Here is a 19,793-nt window from a genome sequence, read left to right on the forward strand (position 1 = left end):
ACCAAATAAGGGCATACAGCAGACAGGAGGACATAAAAGTTTAAAGGACATTTTTTTTTTAACTGAAGAAATATTTTGAAGTCCTTACACTGTCTTTGCTTTTCTTTTTCCTATTTTGCCTCAGATCAACACCCTTCCTCTGCTGCTCATTCAGGAACTGTGAGGATAGACTTCTAGTACCAAGCTTGACATTGCATTCAGGGTCCACGGGTCACAGCTTACACACACTGACCCACACCACTGCTAATCCCAGATGGGGATCTTTCTTTTCCCTTCAAACTACAAATCCCACCTCCACCCCATTCCTACTGACTTACTACTGCTGTTAACTTGGATAGAAAACAGTCACAAACCACTAATTTAGACCACCACATTTACAGATCGTTTTGTTCATTTCCTTTCCTTTAACTCACATATTTTATTTAACAAAAGTATCATTACTAAAAGCTCCTTCAGAGTACAAAGCTACTTTATTTGGACAAAGTTTGCTGCGTACACAGAAATACTCCATACGCATTTCCAGCCAGCCCAATCCCAAGGATTTGGTAATTACAGCCAAAAGTTTGGAAACTCTTACTGGAGACATGGACCCTGTTTACAATATTTTTATTTTATGTGGAATGTGTGGAAAACAAACACACAAGAGCAGCTTCTAAGGATATGTGTACATTCCATGAGAAGCAAACATAGTATTGTATGCTGTAAAAGTTGACTCAAAAAAATAATTTCAAACTCTTAGGCTTTAAATAATGAGACCGTTTAAGTTTCATTTTATTACAGCAAGAGTCAGAATATTATATACAGTATATACTCCTTTACACAAAACACATTTGCACGTGTTTCTGAAAGCTACTTGTAAAAAAAAATGTTTAGAGTACTATCACATTTTGAAGATGTCAGGATAATTTGATAATGTTTTCTAAGGGTTATGTTACTTTGTGTATTTTTTAAAGTAAGACATACCTGGATGGTCAATGTGGGTTCATGTAGGTTAACCTCAAATCTGGCATGTTTTTGGACAAATCTTGCTTTCAAAATCTTATTGACGTGATCATTTTCTCTGCACATGATTTGTTTTACTAGCATCTGGGGGAAAACATATGGATCTCTTCAACTATCTCATTAACTCATGACTCCAGGACCTAGGCAAGCTCACAGAGAAGTCAGTTCTGGCTCGCCCTGTGCCTGAGGCAGGGTGAGGGTTCACTCCTGGCCTCAAGAGGCCTGGGTGGTGAGCGAAAGAGTGGACAGGCACACCCAGCTGAGCCTCAGCACAGAGCAGGCGGCCAATGGAGACACCTGTCAACAGCACAGCTAAAAAGCTCTATTTTAAATACAATACTATGAACTTCTATAGGCAAACCTTAGAGAGCCAAGATTGCTAAGTCTGGATCTATTCTATTTCTCCGCAGGCAGGGAGGGAGATGGAAATGCAAGGACACAAGTAGACTCCTTCCTGCGGAGAAAAGCAATGGAAACCTCCCATCACAGGCAGAACAAAACAGGACAAGAGGGAAGAAGCCTGGACAGTGCTGTTATAATTCTATCCTGACCTAAGACAAAGGGGCTAAAATTCGGCAACATTTAGAAGAGCTGAAAAGGAAATGGAATAAAGTTATCTGGGAAGGAGAAGTGGGATAGATTTAACAGATTCTGATCAATTCTGGAATCCTATATGCTCAACATTTTCCCCACACTTAGGTCAACAGTACAGAAAAAAAAGGACAGAGAACAAGCATGTGGGCACAGATGAACCCAGGCTCCTCTCTCAGGGCAGGTGAAATTGGGAGGCACATGTTATAAAAGTTCAAACACTATATTCCAAAAGGAACACAGAAACACCTTTGAATCGGAACACATGACGTCTCACTAGCTGAAGGACCCAGGCTGCCTCCACCAGTGTGAACGATCAAGAGTCGACTGTACTGACGGCAGTGTTTTAGAGGCTAGAGTTGTGTTTTTCTTACATTCAAGACATACGTTATCTGTCTACAGGTCCAATTCATAAAAGACATTCACATTATGTTTCACGTACAAAAGCAGTGAAGTCTAAGATGTTTCCAGAGTGTGCTGTGCTGTCTTCCGATGATGGTCTTCCAGCTTTCTACTCGGTCCCCAAGGTACTTCCTTCAGATTTCTTGATGTTTCAAGGATGACCTTCTCAGTGAAGCTGTATTTTGCAGAAAAGTCCCAATGAATGCCATAACAAGCAGTTGATCTGAGATTCCAAAATGGAGATCAGAGCCACTCAAATGGAATGTTTTGTCAAAACACGTTTCTAATAAGATAAATCAAAGCATCCCTTCTGTGTCAAAATATGAACTGAAGGCAGTTTTCTCTAAAGTTACAAATAGATTAATAAAATTCAGAAAAAATCATACACGCAGGAAACTTGAAAGGAATAAAGAACAAAATATCTAGGAATCTCAACAATTTTCCTGAAAATGTGCTACGAATTTCAGAGTCACAAAATAACAGAATCCCAAATTTCCAGTCATTATGTTAATTTGAAGTACACGTTTCACACCATGAATGTGATATCCTAAAACATGAGAAAAAACGTTACATTTAGGTAGAACACCTTTTTAATGATTAAAAATTTGAGGAGAAATACGCTCATTTTTAAAAACAGAACATTAGTATTCAACTGACTATGAAATAAATGCCCCTCAACCAGCAGGAGGTAGATACTACCTAGGAGGGCTGTCCCATGCCTCAGGCCCTATTCTTACCATTTGCACCTTTGGGGCAGCCCTTTGCAGAGTTTTTGCTCCATGACATCACAAAGCTCTGGACTGTGGCTTCAGTTCAGTGTGTAAGGCAGTAAGCATCCTTCAGGATCTGGCGCTCCATTCAAAGGTGACAGAGAACTACAGACGGAGAGTGACAACAAAGCTGGAGCAAGGTCAGAAGTAAAATGAAGATGGTCTTTTAGATCAGGGCTTCCTGAATGACAACCAAGGGCCGTCCCTCTACCCTCAGAAATGGCAGTTTTGTTGGGGAAACGATCCATAGCTTTCTGCCGGTTTTCAAAATGGGGTTTAAAACTTCCAAAATACAAATAGTCATCGTTTGAGGCTCACTTTCTCTGTGTGCCCCTATGTACTGACTGTACCCAAAGATCTAATGATCCCTGGGTAACTGAGTCAATTTCTGAATCCTCACAGTGATGTGCAAGGCCGTGACGACGTGCAGTGATCCAAGAAGGTACAGACCTTCCCATGAGACATACACACTAGAAATGCTATTGTAGTACAACTTTAAACAAATGTAGGTTCTATTTAGAAGTTTCTAGAAAGCAACCATCAAATACTGATTATATTCATGCCATCAATTCTCTACTATGTTCAGTATTCTGCATTATTTTCTAAAGTTATACAGCAGGGACGAAAGACCCATTTTTATAATATTTTCTCTAATATTTAAGATATTTATTTTGAATTAAGCTAATCTTTGAGCTACATGCCCATTCATAACATACCAGAATAAAATCAAACTCATTGTTAGGAAATGCACCGATATTTCCCAAGATCACCTGCCACTATCCTTAAAATACTGCGGCATGCCAGGGTGAAGTACCCAAATTAAATCGGAATGCCTCCTGTCCAAGGGGTTTCACAGGCTACCTCATAACCTCCAGGAAACTAATTCCCTGCCCTTAGTGCACCTTAGCTTAGTTATATAAGAGCTTACCACCCCGCCCCCATCCCCACCATCATTTTTATTCTTAGGCTCTTAAGTTTTCCCCTCTCCTGGGTCTCTTTCATTTGTACTCACAGTGTTCACAGAATCTAAGAAGGTCTTTAAAATATTCATTCCAGTAGGGACCAAGTTTTTTCCTGCCTAATTCCTTTAGGGTATATCAAATGCCTAGGCCCGGTCAATACTGTGGCTAGAATTGGCTAAGAGGAAACACCTCTATTGACAAAAGTATCACAGAAAAAGAGTTTTTTAAAAGCCAGTTGTAATGGGAAAGCAGCTAAATAGGCAACACACTTAGATTAAAATATACCTTGATTTTTAAAAAATCTACCTGATGTTTTCATTGTGCCATTTATTAAATATATGTCAGCCAATTCCTCTTTAACCAAGCAAAGCAAGGCAGGCGAGGGGAGGGTGCGGTTACAGTGCTTTTTATTTAGCTTCTAAACGCCTTCTAATAGAAATATTATGAAAACTTCTGTTCTACACCAATTTCTGTATTACTGATCTACCAATAATAAAACTTGCAATAAACAAACAATTAACATCCTACTGAGCTACCACTCAATCTCTATAGTTCCCTGAATTCTACTTATCCTTTCTCTTTAATCCTTTTTCAAGTTGCTCTGAATAATGTCTTAAAAAAAAAATCAATCTTTCTCCAGTTTTGGTCAAAAGGATAGGGAGGCAATCATATTTGACCATCAAAATAACTACCCACCCAGAATGTTCCTCAAGTTCCTAATCCCAGCAGGAACAGGCCAGAGAAGATAACCACCAGTAATGGAACTCCAGTCACCCAAGCACTGATTCTCCTATCAAATACATCTCCACCCATTTCGAGGGTCAAGAATGACCTAGTTCACATTCTGGGTCTACATGAAAGGAGCCTATAGTTTTAAAACAGTGTACATAGAATATAGGCAATTTTCAATTTTTTAAGGGAAATAGTCCTTCTTGGAAAGTCAGGTTTTGTTCCTTCTCCTTTTCATTCACAGTCTGCCTCTTGGCATTTTCCTCTCCAAATTTATTCACTCTACAACAGGGAGAGAGGAGGAGGTGAAACTGAGCAGCTCCTTTCCCTCCTCATTGGCACTTGCATCCCACATAATAATATCTAACTTGAAAATTGGCAGCATTTTGCCACAAATGTATTATATATTGGATAGGATTTGCATATTCTGATATAGACCATGTTGAGGCTATTTCCAGGTTGAAGTTTTGGAATTACCACCTTTAGGACTGTCACCTGATGATTTGTTTTTTTAATTAATAAAAAAATATGGAACGCTTCACAGATTTGCATGTCATCCTTGCACAGGGGCCATGCTAATCTTCTCTGTATCGTTCGAATCTTAGTATTATGTGCTGCCGACGCGAGCACTCACCTGATGATTATTTTATCTTCTCTCTCCTCCTGATCAAGAACTACCACTGATCTAAGTAAGCTACGCTACAAGGTAGGCAGGCAAAGAAGCTGACCAAATTGGCATGGGAGGATTACACAAACTGCCTGGGAAAATATGAGGTCCATGAGAGCCCCCAAATCTTCAAAAGATAACTGTCTCCAGAGTATGACGCTAATAATGATAGCTGAGAATTTGGGACATGCATGCTAACTTAGAAATACAAAATTATAATGCCTATTCTTTTATATACTTTTTATTAAATCTATTGGTTCACCTAGAAAGTCATTATATATACAAAAACAATAATTTCCAGAGTTCCTAAATATTTCCAACATATTCAACTTAGGGATCCAAGATTCTGAACATGCCATCACCAAAAAAAATTGCAAACCTAAAAAACAAAAAGGAAAAAAAATTAAACAATGTCAAAAGGAAAAGACTTTCTTAGAAAAGGTCAATATTTACTTTTATAATTTTCAAAACATTTTAAAGTTAATTTTTTTCTCATTTACAGTTATACGCTTATAAGTCTATTAAAGTTTTGCTTAATAACAAGGCAGTTTACTTATAACAAAATAAATATTAAACCATACACATTACCTATTTAAATATTTACTGGGTCAAAATATCTTCATATTTACAGCTTCAGGCTTTAAAGTGGTATTAGATTTGTCTTTATTTTCTTTGAAAAGCTACCATTAAGGTAACAGACATTCAGATGCATAAATGAAATTATTGATTTCATTCTTATGTAATTCATACCTTTAGAAACTATGTTTTAGCCAGTTAGTAATGGTTATAGTCTTTGTGCTTCTATTACATTAACTTTTAGCACATGAAATAAGAAAGATGATCTTCAAAGTTCTTGTAACATCAAAAAGGGTCAATCTAGATAGGCTTTATTTGAAAAAGAAAAACAATTTTGTCTGGGAAAATACAAGAAATGAGAATTTCTAAAAATAAAAATAATCAGTAATTCTCATTAAAACGTTAATACACAAAAATGAACTATATGAACAATTCTTCTAACTACAGCCTTAAAAAAACCATGCTATTTAGACCAGCCTATTTAATTTTTCCATAGAAAATCAGGAGTTCAGAGTTCACATTTCCAGAAGAAGAGTAAAACAACAAATTTAAGAGGTAAGATAAAACAAGGAAACAACCTATTGTACATTGCTTTTCTTTAGAACAAGGCTACGCTGAATTATCTAAGTATAAATTGAGGTCACAGATATATAGTCATTGCACTCTGGTCAACCAAAACAGTGCCTGGATTTACATAACATGTGAATAAGTCTATTATCACAGAAAGTCACATATATGAATAAGAAGAATATATTTTATAAATTTTAAGTCACTCTCAACATCTGAGAATACGGTCAGTAAAATACTATTTGTAATACTGTTTTTAAGAAAACACTGTTTGTAAGGACATGAGGTGATGTTTAGAACTATGTTACACCTGAGCCTCTAGAAGAGAACATGAAAATAAGCATGACTTAAAAAAATAATAATAATTCGTATTATTGTCAGTTCCTTAGAATTTGCCCTCTGCATTACTCTCTGGAATAGGATGACAATTTCATTTTCTCAGCACCTCATCAATTAAACAAACTGATGTATAATTTAGACTAAATATAAGACATTTATAATATTATTTTTGCTATTAATGCTGTTACATGTAGCACAGGAAGTGAAATAATAAGAAGAGCCACTTCTTCTGAAAAAGTGGCTTAGTATAAAATTTGAACCTGAGCAAAGAATCTACTGAAATTCTATTCTGGGGGTGTGGAAGGATAGTGATTGCCTCATCAGCACCGCTATATCAACACATTTAACAGGACATGGTCCGTTGGAATAAACTTAATAAAGAGAGCCACTACACTCCCTGAAAAATGTTTTACTATAACAGAGTGCTGTTATCTTCAACTATAAAATATATTTTGAACTAAGATACCTATAATAATTAGAGCAGAGTTTAACTGAAACAACTAACATTCTTAATGGGCACTTTACCTTTTAAAAAATAAAAAGCAAAAAACACACACATACAGAAAACATCAAAATTCTTTATGACAGAAAAGCAAAGCTGTGGCAAGAATCCTTACTTCCTATTCTGAAAACCTTATTAAGCCCGCAGTCCCTGTTAAGAGCAAGCTGTATTGGTTTTCAAAGGAAAAACATTATTTCAATCTGCAAATACCTAATGGGCTCAGGTGCTTTCGTATAATAAATATGTTCTTGTTACTTAAGTAGCTCACCAGAGCTCATTTTTTTAAAAGTTATGTTTAAACAACTCTAAAAGGTTTAATTAATATGTCGTTTTATATAATTAATCCTTGTTAGTAAATACTTGAACCCGTTTAGTTAGAATGGCAGCATGTTGTTTAATACCTTTTGTTCACAACGTAAAATTTTAAGCTTAAAGAGAAAGGAACTGGGGTAGGAGAGGAGACACGGAAAAACATGAAGGCCTCTCTTTGTCTCAGGCTTTGCCATTACCATTCTGTCTGCAGTGGTTTCAGGACGAGGCGATCGTACACCTTCTAGCCAGAAATCAGGTGGCCTCAAAACAACCTCATTTCAGTCTTAGGCCTCATGTCTTTCGCTTAGAGCTAAAAATAAAAATACATGTGAATGAACAGATGGTCATGAAATGAAACCTCGAACATGACACTAAAATGTAAAATATTAGAAGGCATTATTCATCTCAGAAAAATGAGAATGTACACATTTCCATCCAGGGTACCACGACCTTATTTAGAAAGTGTGCTCTTCTTACCCTGTCAGCTTGCTGGGTATAACAATAATGACAATTTAATTCCAAGGTGGTTCAACAAAGCCGGAGTAATATTTTATTCATCTCCTGAGACTATGAAACATTTATTTATTTCTTACAGAGTTAAATGTAACAATATCATGAATGAAGCTAATCATGTTAGACAGCAGCTTAGCACTTCTTTATGCACATAAACCAAGGCAAGAAAGTGAAGCGTAACGCTGAACCAGAACAATGACCTGGCCCTAAGAAACACAGTTCTGTGTATTTAGAACCCCTAGTTCCAACAGTAACGCTAGTAGTAAGTGAAAATTAACCTGTTTCTACAAAGTGAGCGTTCACTCATTCCACAAATAGGGAATGTTTCGAAGCACTGGAAGTCAAATGCTGAATATGAAAGATGATTCCAAACTTCAGCGAGTGGGGTCCTAGCCTTTTATTTCCTAACTTTTTGTCTCGGGTCTGGGCTATAATGCTAAGGGGACAGAAAACAAGGATTGCTGTTTCCATGAGAGGAGGAGATGGGTATGTGTCACACGACAGCTGCATGAGGCTGTAGGACTGGAAACAGAACCCACTCAGAAGCCCAACGCTCACGCTGCAAGTGAACGCCAGTCACCAGCTGGTCTCTTTCCACGTGAGGCTTGTGTTTTCAAAACCCTACATCAATCCTGAAAATTAATTATCCTTCATTTGGGGAGCACTGGTGGTTTCAACCCCAAGTATAAACATCTCAGACTATTTTGTAAGGTTATGTCAGCCAAGAAACTTTAAAAGCACTTAATAGAAGAGTATTTCATTCACCTGAAGCCACAATTTAAAATCAGAAATTCTGCTGCCAAAGTTACTTAAAGAGTTGGCCTTAACTATAGTGTAATGAAGACAAATATCTCATAAATTTTTTATCCCATTCATACATATCCATTAAATTAAATAAAATACATAAGTTACCACTAGAGTCTATACTAACATTGTTCAATGTTTTTCATTTCTCTGCTTGATCTATACCAATGAAATTCTTTGTGTAGGAATATGGTACATTACCAAAAAATATCAAAATATATACACGATTCAATTTAAGCTCTATGTTTGTCTTAAATCAAGGGTCTATAAACACGTCTGAGTTAGCTTACCTTCCTTCATTTTTCATGTGAATTCCAACTAAATTTAACATCTGGACAACTGGTACAAAGTTAAACGGTTTGACTCTGAAGTTTCTAGGTCTCAGAACCACACTTTAGAGGAATAAACTGTAATTTACACTTAAATATTTAGAATAAAGAAGAAAAGAACTGTCGAGTCATGTCTAGGTTTAGGCTGTGGCTTGCCTCAAGTGAAAATATTAAAAACAAAATCAATAAGCTCTGAAGTTCATTTCCCACTCATGTTCATAAGATGATTCTATAAGTTTTGTATCTTCATCAAGGAGAACTGCATGCTGGTCTGATTTGTAAACAGTCAATGTATCATGTATGTCATAGATCCCTGCTTTTTTCAGTTGCAATAAATTTCAAAGAAGACATAAATGATTGATAGATACACTTTTGCTATAAGCCTTAAACATTCACTTATCTGTAAATTCCAAATCTGTGTCTTACACCAACAAAGAGAACCCCCAGTTCTTCTCAATTCATATTTGCTAGCATTCTTTGGCAAAAAAAGAAAAGTAGCTGCCTCTCCAAAACTCAGATCTTTCCCTTAAGTAACTTTTATCCTCGTCCATACTATGTTCACAGTTTCATTTCCCCCCTTTGCTTCAATCACAGTATGTTTTGTTATACAAGTTACAGTTCTATCATATTCCCTGAACTAATCCATCTAACCCAGAGAATGCAACAACAACAAATATTCGACCCTATTCTCTGAATTCTACAATTTTCACTACTCTCACTTTGGTCAAGACCTTTAATGATAAACTAGTGAGATTTAAATACTCAGAAGACATGCTTTATTGCTTATTAAGGCAAGTAATTTTATACTCAGTCTTGTTATATTAATCATAAAACTCCATTTGTCACTTCAAGACTGATATATTGAGGTCTCCCATTTAATAAAATCAGTGAGTGCCAGTAAGTTAATTATAAATTTCAACAGGGCTTCCCGGTGTGGCATAGTGGTTAAGAATCCACCTGCCAATGCAGGGGACACAGGTTCGAGCCCTGGTCCAGGAAGATCCCACATGCATGGAGCAACTAAGCCCGTGCGCCACAACTACTGAGCCTGCACTCTAGAGCCCGCAAACCACAACGACTGACCCCGTGCACCACAACTACTAAAGCCCTCGCCTAGAGCCCATGCTCTGCAACAAGAGAAGCCACTGCAATGAGAAGTCTGCGCACCGCAACAAAGAGCAGACCCCGCGCGCCACAACTAGGGAAAGCCCACACACAGCAACGAAGACACAATGCAGCCAAAATAAATAAATAAAATAAATTTATTAAAAAAAAATAAATTTCAACAAATCATAGAATCAAACTTCTTTAAAAACAATGCCTATCTGTTCAAGAGCATCCAATGTAAAATACATTCTCATGAAAATCAGTCCCTTAGTTTAGATGTTACTATAAATACATTTATCAGTCAGAAAATCTCAAATTCAAGGATTCTATAGGAAGAAGGGAAAATGCTCCAAAAAATGACACGGAGACAAACTCTAGCCATTTGGAAAACTTAAGGCCAAATCTTTACCTTCATTCCTTAAGCCAAAACAAATTCTGGGTATACCACATTTAAAGTTAAAACATGAGACTATAAAAATACATAAAAACAATTTTTAATATATTTTGAAACACAGGAAGGACTTTAATGATGATTTAAAAAAACTAGAAGTCAAAAAGAAGTTACAATTGATTTTACAAAAGACAAACCAAACAAAAAATCAATTATAAACAAAAACAAACAATAAACCAAGGTAAATATTTGCATCAAATATTAATATCCACAGTTTTTACAAATTGCTAAGAAAAAGACAATCCACTGGAAAATGGGCAATGATTATAGACAATTCACTGAGAAATAAAAATGAAAATACCTTCAAATTCACTCAAAACTTATGAAATGCAAATTAAAATACACTAACAGATGAAGAATGATTATCAGGAATCTGGGGGATGCGGTGCTCAAATTTACCTTTGGGAGAGGTGTAAACTGGTGCTAAATTTTTGTGGAACAATGGCAATATCTATAGAAATGTAGAAACCCATGTGCTTTTAACCCACAAATTTGACTTCTGGGACTAGGATCCTTTATACTTCTTCTTTCATGTAAGCAAGATTATTTGTATAGGGAGACTATTTATAATGACAATACTACACCAGTAATATTAATATACAAAAAATGAAAGAAAAAATCTGGAAAACAATCCTAACGTCAGTCAAAAGGAAGCTGTTTCGAAAAAAATATGTCACCTCATATAGCTGTGGGGACGTGTCCTAGATATACAGGCTTCACCCACTATCTGAAAGGACAGTGTTCCTATGAAACCCTTCATAAGCCAAAATGGCATAAAGCAAACGCAATCTTGCTAACGGATGCACAAAATAAATCGAGATAAAGCACAGATGCTCACACATTTCAAAGCTATGGAGGCTGGATGCTGAGATGCTGAGTGCGGTTCCTGGGGAAGGAGCTCACTGGGGCCGCTTTACCTGCTTTGGGTGTGCACTGCCTCTGTCACAGCTAGCTGGAAAACAGACACTGAACCCTATTTTGCTTTTTGTCTTTTTTCATAAAAGCAAAAATCCTCCTCAGAATTCTTCTGGTTAGTGAAAACAGGCACTAAAGTAGGACTTTCTTAAAAACGAAGTGGCTTAAAGCGAACTTTTGAAAACTGGGGAATACCTGTATTACTAAGTGCACAAATGACATTGCTGAACAGAAATACAATGTCTTTCATTTCAAAATTAATTTTTAAAAGGCGTGCACTATGAGTAAGAAAGGGAAAAACACGAAAATTATGAAAAGCTATCTAAGAAACTCTTAAAACATATAAGAATAGGGAGAAGGACTGTCTACTTATAAAGTAATTTTTGTTATATATGTAATAATTACAATTAAAATGTTTTTCAAGGATGCTTTCCTATTTCAGAATTTCAAGACTATGGATTGATTTCTCAAAATGGAAAATAATTTATAGCCTTGAGTCACGTCTTGCGAGCCACCCTGTGAATGTGAGAACTGTTGAGGACCACAGAGGCACTCAGCTGTCACTCCTGATATAAACTGTCAACATGGTCCTGGGCACTGTGCTTCTTGAAGCTGGCCATCGCTTGCTTCTTCTAATGTTCTTAAATCTGCACACCACATTCTGGCAGGCAAAGTACACTTTCACTCCTGACTCCTATATACCAGGGGCAGGTTGCAAGGTTTTGAGTTTACTTTTAAGGACCTAATGGGCTATCCAATATCTCAGTGTGCGTGTGCCTCAAAGTCAGTCATTGATTGTTTACCATACCCTCCATCCGAGAGCCGGCGCCAGTCCAGTAGAAGTGTGTTGTTGCTTTGGACTTCTCCAGTGATCTTAGACTCCAAACCCAGCTCCTTCAAAATTACAGTCTTGGGACTTCGCCGGTGGTGTAGTGGTTAAGAATCCGCCTGCCAATGCAGGGGACACGGGTTTGAGCCCTGGTCCGGGAAGATCCCACATGCCGCGGAACAACTAAGCCCGTGAGCCCCAACTACTGAACGTGGGCTCTAGAGCCCCGAGCCACCACTACTGAGCCTGCGTGCCACAACTACCGAAGCCCACGCGCCTAGAGCCCATGCTCCACAACAAGGGAAGCCACCGCAATGAGAAGCCCGCACATCACAACGAAGAGTAGCCCCTGCTCGCCGCAACTAGAGAAAGCCCACGCACAGCAATGAAGACCTAACGCAGCCAATAATAAATCAATTAATTAATTATTTTTTTAAAAAATTACAGTCTTGCTATATTATGTGATACCCACTATTATAAGCAATACATGAAACTGGTCAGGCTTCCCAGTAAAACATCACTGAAGAAAATCAGCCTCCTAGGTAGGAGAAACAAACAATGCTCAAAAAAATATTTGTCCATTTAAAAATGGTCTTAACTCTATAATCCTTTTCACATTTGTTCCAAATCAGCACTAACCAGAGGCAGAATCCCTGAATTATTCAGCAGGCCAAGGAGGCATGTCTACCCTGGCACGCCTAGATGCTGGCACTTGCAGGAGCCCTCCACCCTCAAAAGTTTACGGCAAATGGGCCTAACAATCACGACGCATCGTTTCTCACTGGGAGCCATGGTGCATAACCACTGGCACGTACACAATTTTGAACATTTTCAACCTGCATTTTTCTTTAGATACTAGGCCACTATAATTGAAAGTGTTGTGGAAATTATCAGCAGATTAATAATAATTTTACTTGAGTCCTCACTAATAGATTACAATTTCCAAACCCTTCTCTCTCTCCTGTCTAAGGGTACACAGGGACCTTCTTTCTAAGGCTAACTCTTCCTCTATCACACAGCTCCTGTGGAATTTTAATCCTTCATTTACATCTTCCGTTTTCCCTCCAATGGTTCCTTTCTTTTTGCCTACAGACACATTCAGATTTCCTGACCCTGAGACTGAGGCACGATCCATTTCCCTGAACACATCACTGACTTTAGAATGTCCTTCTTCCTCTTTTTCTTTACTGCCAAAATGCCGAATTTGAAGAATGATCTACGTTTGTTCATTCACTCAAATATATTTCCTTAAAAGTGACTATGTACCAGAGCCTGGGGACACAAATTAGCAAGGCCCCTCCCTCAGGGAGCTTACGATTCCATTACACAGATAAGCAGATACATTTATGGATTCGAAATGTTAACTGGCACACAGGAAAAACACTGGCGTCTATAACAGAATCATTAGGGGACTTAATTTCGATTGGGCCGCCACTCCGCACGGCCTGTGTGTCTGTGGTCCTACACGACAGCAATGGCGGGGGCTCTTGGAAGGAGTGACATTTCATGAGATCTAAAGGCTGAGCAGAAACTGGCCAGGCAAAGAACAAGAGAAGTAGCATTCCAGGCAGAGGGAACCAGATATGTGAAAGCGCTGGACAGCAGAGAACACCGTGACTTGGGAGGACCAGAAAGAAGGGCGGTGTGTCAAAAGACCCTGACGGAGAGCCCACAGGCACCAGCCAGGCCAGCCGTCTCACGTGGCCCGATGAGGGCTGTGGCTTTATCCTAAGTGCACCAGGGACTGTGCTCGTCTCTCACCCTTAACTCCTTAGCTCTTTGCAGCCTGACTTCTACTCCTCCCACACTCGCTTAACAGGCTCCCTATGTGATCCTAACATGTAGCACCTTTTCAGTCTTCAACTGACAGTTCAGCTTCTGAAATGACTTCTATCCTAAGCTTGAAAGCACGAGCTGTCATGGATTTTTGTATCTTCCACTTCTCTCAGTATTTAGCTTAATGTTTTATACATAGCAGGTATTCAAAATGTGCGCAGTGGACAAATCAGTCTTGGAAGCAAACACAATGACAGAAAGTTAATTACAACAGTACAGGGAAGCCAGCATATTTAATAAGGTTCCCTATTAGTAGTATATTTGAAATTGCCTTATCTTATGCCTTATTCTCTCTCACAGTGATGGAACAGGTACAAACTCAAGCAAGAAATTCCTTTAAACAAATGCCCTAATATAATTTGATCAGTCTGCGAACACATGTTAGATTACACTGCCATTCATTTGTGCTTACCCCAGTAGCTGGGTGCACGGCAGTGGTCTAGTTCTCCCATACTGAAATTATTAAAATTAGACATCCAGGTAAAATAGACATTTAATTGAAAAGTATGATTACTCTGTTACAAAGAATACAAGCTGATGCCATCCCACACTAACTAGCCATTATATCCTGCAAGTTACTGTGTGTATGTTTCCCTTTACATGTATGTATGTATGGGTATTCATTTTGAAACTTTGTGGAATATGCTATTCCTTTCATTTTTGATAATTTTAGCAAATGCTAAAAGTCAATGGCCACCACATTTATAGATTTGAGCAGGAAATCAACATACTTATGATCTAGTAAATGAAAATAAGCAGCGAGTATTTTCACCTTATTCAGGTAGGTGGGGCAAGATGTCAAATTTCTTAGGTTCAACATTTAAGGGTTCTGCCCACATTGTATTAGAACTGTTGGTACTGATCTAGAAAGAAATGTAAGATTTGTTTAGTTTAGAAAGTAGTGTGCTTCTTTTACCATGAGCTGTAGATATGTTACCTCTTTGCAAGGCTTTTCTTTATGTCTACAGAGTGATCTGAGTTGTGCTCAGAATCAGCCCATCATATAATTAAGCTTAATTAGATATTTTCTATACAAAGCAAACAAAACGTACTTTCATTGTTCTTGTACCAAATCCCCCACATTATAACCAAGAGTGAGAACTCTATAAAATTTAAATGTAAATGATAAAAAACATTCTCCTCTCCTTCATCCTCTGTTTTACAATGGCTAGAAGACCGGATTTGTACATTTTGAAGTTTAATTTAATGTGTATACATATCAGAATGTTTCTGCTTTCTGATGTCTAGTTTTCTTAGAAGTAGATTAAAAGGTTTCTGTCTCTTTGAGATGCTTCAGCCCTGCGAAGAGAGATTGCGTTATCTAAAAGAAATGATCAGACTAATAGCTGAAACATTTTATAACTGGGTGGTGACTCTGCCCATGATGGGAAAGAAAGTGCCTGTGTTTGGCACTGAAACAGAAATAGAAAAAAGTGCCTGTGTTGGAAAACAGAACCACACTGTCTTAATGTAGAGATGTCTATGACAAGTCCACGTTCAATGAAGTGCAGGCCATTCGCGTTTTTACTATTAACTTTACAGTGTCAGGTAGTTGTGTCATTCTTTTTTTGTAATTCCCAACAACACAGGCAACAACTACAGCCCGGTCTGGGCTCATAAGAAGAAGGTATACAGTTTTTAAGAGCACTAATGCACAATAAAAAATTTTAGTGTTTTCCTGGCCTCAGTCAGTAACTGTTCTAGTAAAAGGAAAGCAAATAAGAGGGACTCAGGTACTTTAACTTCCTATGAGATACCCTTGCCCTCTGAAGTCACACCCCTTTCAATGTCCTTCTCTGTGAAAAGCGACATCATTCTTCTAGTCAGAAAGCCTCACAATTTGTTCCATTCCTCACTGGCCATATCCCTCTCTCATCACTGGAAACGTCCATCGTTATGGAGGGTTGCGGCAGCCACTAGAATCCCCTGATGAATAAATTTGGTCTTCTAAACTGCATGGCAGGCATCCATTTAAAATATTTTCACTACGGAAAATTTCAAATGTATATGAAGTAAACAGACTAGTGCAATGAACCCTCATGTACCCTCAACTCACTTTCAATAACTATCAACATTCTGCCATTTTGTTTCTCCACACACTCCTCACTCCCCAACTTGATGAGGATTATTACTTTCGTTTTTTCCCCTGAGATAAAATTTACAGCTAGGTTTCTTTTAACCGTCTTAACCATTTTTAAGTGCACAGTTCAGCAGTAGTAAGTATACACTCATCCTGTTGTGCTGCCACCGCCATCCACCTCCACGAGTCACGTCATATTGTCTGAAACTCTGCAGCCTTTAAACAGTAACTGCCCATTCCCCTTTCCCCGCTTCCCCCAACACCCACCATTCTCCTTTCTGTCTCTGTGAATCTGACTACTCTATAGGTACCTCACGTAAGCAGAATCATAATCATACAGCATTTGCCCTTTTGTGTCTGATTTCTTTCACTTAGCGTAAAGTCCTCCAGGTTCATGTGTTTCTTTTTTGTGTCCTTCCTTTTTAAGGTTGGACAATATTCATTCATATGTACAGACTATATTTTGCTTATCCATTCATCTATCAGTGGACACTTGGTTGATTCCGCCTTTTGGCTACTGTGAATAACACTACTATGAACATGGGTGTTCAAATACTTCTTCAAGATTCTCTCACGTCTTTTGGGTAGACACCCAGACTTGGAATCGCTGGGTCATACGGTAATTTTAGTTTTCATGCTCTGATGAACTACCACATGGTTTTCCGTAGTGGCTCCACTAGTTTCCACGCCCATCAACAGTACACAGGATGGTAAACAATTACGTTTAAGAAAACCGGCCCTTGGCAAAAAGTTAGAGTTTACGAAGTACGTTCGTATACATTATACTACATAATCCTTCAAACACAGCTGACTAGCTTGGAGTCCTGATCTCTTGGCAAGTATTCAGATTCTTAATAATGTCACCTCGCTCCGTATTTCTGAATAAATGTTTTCTTCTAATCAGACTGGTTTAAGCAGACTATATTACACAATATTAGATATGTATATAGCTGAACGCTAAAAATATTAATAGTGAGGGACTTAAAGGACCCAAATGAAAATGTAAACATAATGGAATGATACTGTCGATCCCAAGGGGACTAACCTTAAAACAGCTGTGAGACATATATATGGAATCTAAAAGAAAAAAAAAAGGTTCTGAAGAACCTAGGGGCAGGACAGGAATAAAGACGCAGACGTAGAGAATAGACTTGAGGACACCGGGAGGGGGAATCGTAAGCTAGGATGAAGTGAGAGAGCGGCATGGACGTATACACACTACCAAATGTAAAACAGATAGCTAGTGGGAAGCAGCCGCATAGCACAGGGAGGTCAGCTCGGTGCTTTGTGACCGCCTGGAGGGGTGGGATAGGGAGGGTGGGACGGAGACGCAAGAGGGAGAGGATATGAGGATATATGTGTACGTATAGCTGATTCACTTTGTTATAAAGCAGAAACTAACACACCACTGTAAAGCAATTATACTCCAATAAAGATGTTAAAAAAAAAAACAAACAGCTGTGAGGATCTTAACAGGTAGCCTTGACAGATACCAGCTAGACAGTTACTAGGTAATTCAGACTTTATGTTTCCTGCAGATTCCACTTATGTGAGGTAGTCGTACATGGGGTGGGGGGTGAAGTAAGTGGGGTGAGCAGAAGCTACGAGGCAGCACAGAAAGCCCACAGGGAAAGCCGGAAGCAAACGGAGGAGAGAAAGCAGGCAATGAGTGCAAAGCTTATTGATGAGAAGGTTATATAATTTCCAGGGCCTACTACATAACAAAAATGCAGGTCCCTTATAAAAAAAAAAGTTAAGGGCTTCCCTGGTGGTGCAGTGGTTGAGAATCTACCTGCCAATGCAGGGGACATGGGTTCGAGCCCTGGTCTGGGAAGATCCCACATGCCGCGGAGCAGCTAGCCCCGTGAGCCACAATTACTGAGCCTGCGCGTCTGGAGCCTGTGCTCCGCAACAAGAGAGGCCGCGATAATGAGAGGCCCGCGCACCGCGATGAGGAGTGGCCCCCACTTGCCGCAACTAGAGAAAGCCCTCGCACAGAAACAAAGACCCAACACAGCCATCAATAAATAAATAAATGAATGAATGAATGAATGAATGAATGAATGAATGTATGTATGTATGTATGTTAAGAATTTCAGGATGGCAACAGGAAAACATTAAGCCAAGTGTGGGGCCCTGTTCAACTGCACAAGTCGCTGGCCCAGGAAGCCAGCCCTACGTATTGAGCTGAAGACAGGATGCAGGGCAACTAGCACTGCTCCCAGCAGCAAGAGTGGGGAAAGGCAGGAGAAGTGCCACCTCTCAGTGCAGCAGGCGCCCACAGAGGACACTGGCGCCCACGGCACAATTCACAGGGCATATCAAGGCCAAAATGCATCTTCAGGCATTCCCAGGTCCGTTTGCTTTTAAATAAAGGGGTGGAGGGTTAACAAGCTAACATCTGTTAACTCAGTTCATGGCTGAAAATGAGATTAATCACCACAGAACAGACAGGAGCACAGTAGGCAGGAAACATAGAATTGCTATGTTTTGGTGAAAGGCATAATGAAGAAGACCTGGCGTCTATGAATACCCAAGAAAGATCAATATGGCTGCCCAAGAGCAGGAAGACAAGAGCCCTATATATTTTACCTGAAATCTGCAACGTAAAGAGGGACAGAAAAGACCACAGACAAATTTTCCCTTATTGACTAAGTGCCTAGGGTTAGCGGTGGTTCAAAAATATCCTGTCAGGCAAGGAGAGGGAGGAATCCGGGGTTGGACAGGAAAAAGTTTTAATAGCAGAGTGGGTCTTGGGAAAGTTAATGAAACAGAAGTCTAAAATGAGGAGAAAAACGAGAAGCTCCCAAAACTACCAGTTATGCCACAATTCCAGAAATCAAACTTGTCTACTCTTGAGTCATTCTTATAGCTTCTGAAGTGTTGTGGTAATGTGTAAGAGAAGATTGTCATTTTTTTAACGTAACCATAAATGTTAATTAATTTTCCTGAGAGCATAAGCTAAACATGCTTTATGAGAAAATAAAAACTAAGTTCAAAAAGAAACTTCACAATAATATGTGGACAATCCTCTCTTTCTATACCACCTTCGGGTCATGTTAGAAATTGAAACCTGAATTAAAACCTTTTTTTGCCTTTATTTCTAAAATACAATAAGAAAACCCAGTTAAACACTGAGAAGGACTTAACTCTAGTGTTTCTGATAATATCCATAATGAATACAGGTAGAGTCATTTGTATTCATTTCTGTTTTTAAAATCACTTAGCTTCTCACTATCATCTTGAAATTCAGGGATATCAATTTAATAATGAGCTACTTATTTTGGCCTCAATTTAATAAAGACTTATAAACTATTCAAATAGCAGGGGCTTCCCTGGTGGTGCAGTGGTTGACAGTCCGCCTGCCGATGCAGGGGACACGGGTTCGTGCCCTGGTCCGGGAGGATCCCACATGCCGCAGAGCGGCTGGGCCCGTGAGCCATGGCCGCTGAGCCTGCGCGTCTGGAGCCTGTGCTCCGCAACGGGAGAGGCCACAACAGTGAGAGGCCC

The 19,793-nt window shown here is 38.9% G+C and overlaps 1 protein-coding gene across 2 annotated transcripts in view; it reads right to left on the minus strand.

Moving 5' to 3' along the window:
• The window catches only part of XKR6 (XK related 6), a gene marked incomplete at its 3' end in the record, with an annotated part of 280,121 nt that overhangs the window by 196,742 nt on the left and 63,586 nt on the right, over positions 1 to 19,793 (minus strand). The window contains exons 2-4 of one of the 2 annotated variants that reach the window (XR_014016036.1): positions 7,617 to 7,729; positions 5,091 to 5,502; positions 2,560 to 2,870 (exon numbers count right to left, since the gene is read on the minus strand). The exons of the other annotated variant lie outside the window; for it this stretch is intronic. Of the gene's footprint in view, positions 1 to 2,559; positions 2,871 to 5,090; positions 5,503 to 7,616; positions 7,730 to 19,793 lie in introns of those variants that run through there. 2 annotated transcript variants of the gene reach the window in all.

The sequence above is a fragment of the Mesoplodon bidens genome, assembly GCF_964165515.1.
Source record: "Mesoplodon bidens genome assembly, chromosome: 6".
NCBI lineage: Eukaryota > Metazoa > Chordata > Mammalia > Artiodactyla > Ziphiidae > Mesoplodon > Mesoplodon bidens.